General features: G+C 41.8%; 1 protein-coding gene across 3 annotated transcripts in view; it reads left to right on the top strand.

Moving 5' to 3' along the window:
* Positions 1 to 6,102: 6,102 nt before the first annotated feature.
* crebrf (creb3 regulatory factor) overlaps positions 6,103 to 7,722 on the top strand; it is a 35,763-nt gene continuing 34,143 nt past the window's right edge. Inside the window, exon 1 of one of the 3 annotated variants that reach the window (XM_050036669.1) lies at positions 6,103 to 6,239. The gene's annotated coding sequence lies outside the window, so the exon portion shown is untranslated. Of the gene's footprint in view, positions 6,335 to 7,722 lie in introns of all 3 variants that reach the window. The other 2 variants (XM_050036661.1, XM_050036678.1) reach the window with 2 other exon arrangements.

Raw genomic sequence — 7,722 nt, 5'->3', positions numbered from 1 at the left:
AGCCATGATAGTTAGAAGCCCATCTGCAATGAACAGCATCAGAGAAACACTGATTCGTTACTTGAAGCTGCTTTATTGAGTGTTCATGCTGGTTTTAATCACCTGGTCTGTTTTTTATGTCTGAGAGGACGGAGATAATTTGGCTCCTGGTAAAACCCCCCTGAACAAAGACCCCTGAAGGAAATCTAGCCGGGAGTTTTAGCTAGTTGCAATGTGTAATCCTCACCACTAGATGCCATTAAACCCACCTAAATCTTGCACACTTAACCTTTAAAGGAATATTTTACCCACAAAATGGCCACTTGTAAATCAATTAGTTATGCAGTGTTGCCTTAAATCCGTGTTTTGTCTCATGCCACCATGGAAAGAGCAAATATTGATTAAGTGATTGATTGGGGACCAGCAAAATGGGCAAACATCCGTTTCCAAACTCTCACACAATTTATGCGGTATAATCCAAGTTTTATTTATCCAGTCAAATGCTCAGTACTTCCCAAACACGTGCATGTTCACTAAGACCTTATGAAAGTGATGCTCTCTTCATAGCCAGGCTCCAATGCTATGGGTTTTAGTGAAAAGGCATGTGTTTGGAAGGGCTAAGCATTCAACTGGATTATACTGCAGGAGTTGTGAGAGTGTTTGTCAACAGATGTTTTGATATAGTTTTGATGTTGTTGAACGTGGTCCCCAGTCAATTAATAAATCAATAAGTTTGCCATTTTCTGTGGAGACATAAGAAAAACAAAGATTTCTTCACAAATTCAAGCTAACACGATTTGACTAATTGATTTACAAATAGTCATTTTGTGAGTAAAGTATTCCTTCAAGGAAGTAAAAACCATCAGGAGGCCTAAAACAAAGCGTACCCTCTTCTCATCAGTAGTCTGTTTACTATAAAGTAGTGAATAATGGGCCCTGTGTCTCCTCCTTCGTGACTTCCCAGCAGCAGTCACAGTGCTGATAAGCACAGAATCAAAAGGGAACATTTAAAACAAAGTGTCCTAGACTTAAAGGTAAAATTCAATTTGGTGCAACACGAGTCATTTGTGCTCCTTTTATCTAAATGCTCCTAGTGTATGTTGTTGATGAGCGATCATACACCCCAGTTAAACTGGTGCAGTGGTGGAAGAAGTATTCAGATCTTTGACTTATGTTAAAGTATCAATACCACAGTGTAAAAATACTATCTTAGAAATATATATCCTGTATTATCATAAAAATATAATGAAAGTACCAAAACGTATAATAATACATTGTAATTTATAAGATGATTTATAATTTTTTAGTAATAATCTAGATTTGCAAATGACTAGTAACTAAAGTGATCAAATACATGTAGTATCAGTTACAATTACAGTTAAAATACTAAAGTAAAGTACAAGTACCTCAAAATTGTACTTAGGGTAGGGTCCAGTGTTTTGGGAGCATGACTCATCATTAACATCAGGATATCTTAGCTTAGACCTTTTCTGTTTTCAATTTATCTCTTGCAAGTCTCCCATCTTAATTCAAGTGCAGAGCTAAATAACTGGAGAGCCCTTTTAGGATCTCAGAACTGTTAGTATTTTCCTCCCCACTGTGTCAGTACTCGAACATGACTTTGTATCTGTGCTATCAATACTTGGGGAGTTTATCTGCCCACCCTTGATGTGGTTTGCCACACAGTGTCTCATTTATGTGTTAGACCATACTTTTTTCAAAAGACATTTTCAAAGCTTTGAATTATTAATATTTTCAGTGAATTTAGATGGCAAACATGAATATTCAATAAAAAAAGGCACAAAAGGAGTTGTTGTAAAATCATTTTAATGTAAATATACTGTTAGAATTTTAGTATTTTTTGCAAGACAAGCCTCACACAAGGTCGTCATACCTGGCAGCACAATCGGTTGCTCAAGTGTCTAGCACAGGGGTGTCAAACATACAGCCCGTGGGCCAGAACCGACCCGCCAAAGGATCCAATCCGGTGCACTAGATGACCAGACTAAGAGGTGCCAGGTTTCAGGAGCAAGTTAAACAATGCATACTTCATGTAAAATTCTGCTTCAGAGGCTTTTACACCCTGACCAGATAACAGTTCTCTGATACATCAATGAATACTTGCTGTTACCATTTAAAAGATATTTAACATTGTGCAAAATATTGTCAACCAGCAGCTTCAGTTCAAAAGAATCTGTATCAGGAAATGTCTGGATAAATGCACATGTAATAACAGTGAGAAGCAGACTGACTGAATGTGGAAAAATTGAGACATACTGTTGAAATTGAACTTTTTTTTCTTAAGACATCTCAGACTGTTTATCTTTTCTGTAAAAGGATGAATGCCTACAGAATGTACCTGTAATTCTCTACTCAAAGAAACGCATAGGTCATTGTGCAATGGTTTTATTGGTCCACCCCATCTAAGATCAAATTGGGCTATATGTGGCCCATGAAGTAAATGAGTTTGACACCCCTGGTCGGGCAGCTGCCCTGGAGACCAGCCAGACATCCATCAATGCCCTGCCTCCTCCATCATTCCATCCCACAACTACAAGGGGGTTTGTCTGTGAAGGTGGGAAGCAATCCAAAGCCTGTGCAGTAAAATCAGACACCAGCCAACTGGGAGGGGTGTGAGACTGGAAGTTACTGGCAGATCTGAATCAGCGTCTATGCTTTCCATCTGACATCGCCTCTACTAACCTCACCCCAGACCTTGAGCTTTGGTCCTCCTCACTGCACCTCGTCTTCACCACTGTGCCCTGGGAGGATGCTGTGGAAGAGTGCAAGAGCCTTAAGTTTGCCAAGCTGGCAGCCTTGAAAAAGGTTCAAGGTTCCAGCAATGCGACTGGAAAGCAAAGGTTTACCCAGTTGGAGTGGGCTACAACTATCAGGCTGCTTAAAGAAGTGGGAATTCGAGGTCAAACCCAACGTCAGGCTATCAAAACCCTCTCTGCCTGCAGCTGAACAGGCAAGCCGGTGGCTATGGATCAAGAGAGGAGACGCCACTTGGGCCCAAAAATACCATTAACAACAGCAGGGTTCAAGGGAGTTAAAGCAAAGGGGGTGCACCTGGGACACCTGGTGCTGCCGAAGAGAACTCTGGAGGTGTTGTGGGCCTATTATTGAAACACCAATAAAGAAGTGGGCCCACCTGATGACCCCAGTGAAGCTTTTACCCCTCCTTAACCCCCACACCCTCCCCCAGCATGGCTCCAACTTTCACTCACAATCGCAAGTATGTGCAACAACAACTGACCGGCCTGGTCCAGTGGGGGAGAGTTCAGTCGGCGCAGACGTGTCTCCTCGGCTCTGCCTTCCCTATGCTCTTTCCCACTTTCCTATCCATCTCTTTTAACCCTTTGGCTCCCACCTGGAAGCCCCCAGACGACACTATACTATATTCATACTATATTCAAGTATGTGCATCGAGGAATTGTAACATCTAGTCACAAACTGAACTGTGTGTTGCATGGAAGTCACTAAAAATAAATCACTGTTCAATGGAAAAAACCAGGATGCTTTACAGATGCATCAAATTCACCAGAGGTCTCGTTTTAGTAGAGGCTCACAGATTCCCCAGAACTCACACAGACTAACACACAAACACACACGCGCTCCGCATTTCATCTCATTGTTATGTATCTGATCCTTTCCCATCTTTTGCCAACCTGGCAGAGCTCTCCGCAGGCCGTTTGATGTGTGTGTGTGATCTGTGTACTCAGAGACTGTTAGATCATCGCAGAGGAAGCTTGCAGAGCTGCTGTGTTGCTGCTGCAGCTTCAACTGACCTGCTCAGATAGATAGATAGATAGATGCACTGATCATCTTAGAGAAGGCCTCTTGTCAGCTGCAGGATGGAGGTTGTATGTTGCTCTGAAAGTTCCCCTGAATCTTGTGATGTTTTTTTGTCCACTGGCTCTGCTGTGGCTGTTTGGCCTGAAACAAGGCAGCTTTCAGACACAGTGCTGTGTTAACTTTCATGTATTTCTCCTGAGTAATACTGAAACTGAAAGAGTAATGCTGTCTCTTTATCTGATACCCATCTTTCGCCAAGAGCTTCAACTCACACCATAACTATTTAAAAAAAATACTTGATGTGTTTTCTTTCATGTAGTTGTTTGTTATTAGCCTTATGTTGTCACACTTGGTAATGACTGGAGACATAGTAGTTTCTCTTTCCAGTGAAAGGGGGGCGGGGGCTGCCTGGAACAGCTGCTGATAGAGAATTCCTTTTGGACTGAGCTCAATGGAGACTTTTACTATGTGAGTTTATGGGAAGGAGGCAGTCAATTGCCTTAGCTTCTCTTCTTACAGTTTTCAAAAGGTGGGACCAGAGGTGGAGCCAGATGTTGTAAACAGTCAGGGCTAGACATAAACCTATAGGGGGTCCGGAGGCATGTTCCTTCAGGGGGATTTCTTTCCTGTTTATGGCAGCTGTATGCACTATTTTCAAGCCATTTGAGATAAGAGAAATGTCTAAAATTTGTACATCATTTGGAAACTAAAGAAGAAAGTTGCTCAGGAAAAAAAACATCCTGTCGAACCTACATCCTATTTTGTGTCCAATTGTTCTCCAGCTGTCTCAATCATTCTGAAACCATAACACAAAAACTGATGAGGATGACTAATTTTTACTCCTGCCACCCAAAAAAAGGCAAAAATTGTCCGATGTTAGTATTTTCAAAGCTAAGAGGAGCCAGGTTTCAGAAGTCAGTTTAACAGAGAGTATCCTACTTCACGTAAATTACTGCTTCAGAGTCTTTTCCACTGGGACCAGAGTGCAGTTCTCTGAAATAATAATGAATACTTGTTGTCATATCCAAATATATTGAACATTGAGCAAAATACTGTCAGTCAGATGCTTGTAAATGGTTCGTAAGATAGGTAATAAGTAAACCTACTTCTTCAATAGCTTCCACTTTAGTTTGATGTGGTGATGCCAGCATTTTCACACAGGAGTGGAAATGCATAGAAAAATGCACATGTAATGACAGTGAGTAGTAGACTGACTAAATGAGGAATAACTGATACACATTGAGCACTTACTGTTCTGAAGACATCTGAGGCTGTTCATCATCTGTTTTGTAAGTGGATGAACATTTTCAGAATGCACTTGTTTACACCCAGAGAGAGGAAAAGTAGATTATTACCTTGTGCAGAACGCAGCGGATCGGCTTTCAACAAACACTAGAAAACATGACCATATCAGCCCTGTTTTAGCCTCTCTTAACTGGTAACCAGTCAGTTTCAGAATTGATTTTAAGATTTGATTTTAAAGACCTTCATGGTTTGGGGCTAGATGCTGCAGCTGAGATGCTGCTCCCCTATGAGCCAGGGTGCAGCCTCAGATCCTTAAGCAAGGCTCTGTTGGCTGTTCCTCAGTCCTGACTCAAATTGTTTGGTTTGATATACCTCTGTGTGATCTACAGGGCAGTTAGTTGCCAACTTACCTGCTTCAGTGATATATTTTATCTGTATTGTTGGGGTTCCTGTTTATTTGTATTTCTTACAATTATCTGATTTTATTTGCTTGAAACTTGTGTTTTAAATCCAGGATCAACCATGTAAAGCACTTTGTAACTTTATTTTGAAATGCACTTTATGGTTTCTTGTTATTATTAGTATTAGTGTGAGTATTAGTAGTAATAGTGGTAGTATGCGGTGGTTTTACTGGTCCAGCCCACTTGAGATTGAACTGGGCTGTATGTAGCCCCTGACCTACAGTAAAATGAGTGTTTAAAAATGCAGTGAGTCAAATTCTTATTTAGTATTTCTCCACCAGAATTTCATTCAGGGAAGAGTGGAAAATGTTTCCAGAGTTCATACCCCCACGTGGGAAATACAATTAACCAAGAACATAACTGAATAGCTAACTCAATTAAAAATAAATATATATAAAACTATTTGAGACTTTATTTTTGGCGTTTGCTCTAAATTACATATAGGGAATTGGACTCGTGATGACCCCAGTGTTTCTCTCTATTTTGATATTACAGTATATTGCTTATGGTAAAATGTTACACAGATGTTGTCAACCAGCTTCGGGCTGTGCTCTGATTGGCCCAGAGCTGCACCACGTGGTCAGGCAGTCACGCGCTTTCCAGGAACCCGTCAGGAAGAAGAAAAACAAAACAAACCCAAGAGAGAGCTGTATAACAGCGTGTGGACTCCATTGAAAAGAGGGCCTTATTATCTCCAACAGGGGAACATACACGAGGTCCTACACGAAGCGAGACGTGTGCGTGGGCGTCCTAAAAGTGAGTAGGACCGTTATCGATCCGTTTTGGGGGAACTTTGCTGAGCAGTGGATGTGTGTTTGCGCCGCGGCGGAGGATTAGCTTTGAAGCTAACGGTAGGTTGTTGTTGTGTGCTGGGCTTCAGCTGGGATGAGGAAGGGGGCGGACGGAGGCCATACTGACTGTGAGCTGCGGGTGAAAGGGAAGCAAGTCTCGTCAGTTCCGCATCACAAAAACACAGCTCGGGGCAAGTAACACACTTAACGTGTTTCTTAATGTGTGCTGCAGTTTGTCGAGCTCTCACAGGAGGTGTTTGTGTGCAGATATGATGCTAGCTAACGTGTATTCACGAGGAGATGCATTTCGGTCACTGTCAAATGTCACTAAGCGCTTAACATGCCTTAAAACAATACTCCATCGATTTTGTTAATTATGCCTCGTTTATTTAAATGGACAGTTTGTTCAGAAGTGGGGTTACATGTCTGACTCGGGGTCAGGATGGTTAAAACCTGCACTTACGTAAGAAGATCGGCTTGTACTCTACTTTTAAACTACCCAAAGCATGCTCCACCTCTTGTAGTATACTTACAGCTATGCAGTGTATCGTTGATATGTTTACTGTAGCATGATTTAACTGTATTTCGATGTGTTTGTAGTGAAAAGGACTCGGTGTGCCAGTGAAATGCCCAGCGCTGACTTTGTGCAGGCAGCCCGAGCTCTCTGTAGGTACACGCCCCCCAACACAAGGCACAGCCAGTGCTGCTGGAAAAAAACTCGACACAACCAGAAATTTCCATGTGATGTAGGTTCAATAATACACTCGATTCAGACTTATGTTTCCACCGAGGATATATCCCAAGTAGCGATTTCTTTTGGTTGATAGATTAGTTTTGATTTCGTTATAGTTTTATCAACCGACTCAGGCACATAATGTACGTTTGATTTGGTGTTTCTAGTCAAGTGTAAACACCAACAAACGTCACGGATCGATTTATAATCTCGTGTTGCGTTCACGTTTTGTGCTAGGTGCGAGATTTTACTTTAAATGTCTTTTAAATATAGCTATCTAGGCCACGGGCACGTAGGCCTCCAACTTGTTTATCTTCTGCCTCAACCTAGATTGAAACGAGCTGTTTATTATGTAGCAGCTCAGGGGATCGACAGTCGCGGTGGCCAATCAGAGGCGCCGGGAGGCGGGACGCCAGTTACGCCCGACCAATAGGGATTAAGGATTACGTGGGTGTTGGCACAAAGTGTTAGATTGAGGTGTGTTTTGCTTTGCTGAGGATCTGTGATGAGTGCAGAGACTGGGGAGATACTAATGACATTTATGGCTTTATTGGAGTTTATAGTAGGTGATTGGTGATCCATACCTGCCTGTTGGATGATGATGATGATGGTGAGATGTTAGTGCTCTCAGACTGTGCCTCTCCATAACAAGTGAATCTATCACAAAGAAATGTAGGGATGCAACTCAGTGTTTTTTTTTTTTTTTAAGGAAATT

Source organism: Epinephelus moara, chromosome 3, assembly GCF_006386435.1.
Source record: "Epinephelus moara isolate mb chromosome 3, YSFRI_EMoa_1.0, whole genome shotgun sequence".
NCBI lineage: Eukaryota > Metazoa > Chordata > Actinopteri > Perciformes > Serranidae > Epinephelus > Epinephelus moara.
The sequence above is the reverse complement of the archived record's forward strand: the minus strand, read 5'-3'. Positions and strand labels throughout refer to the sequence as shown.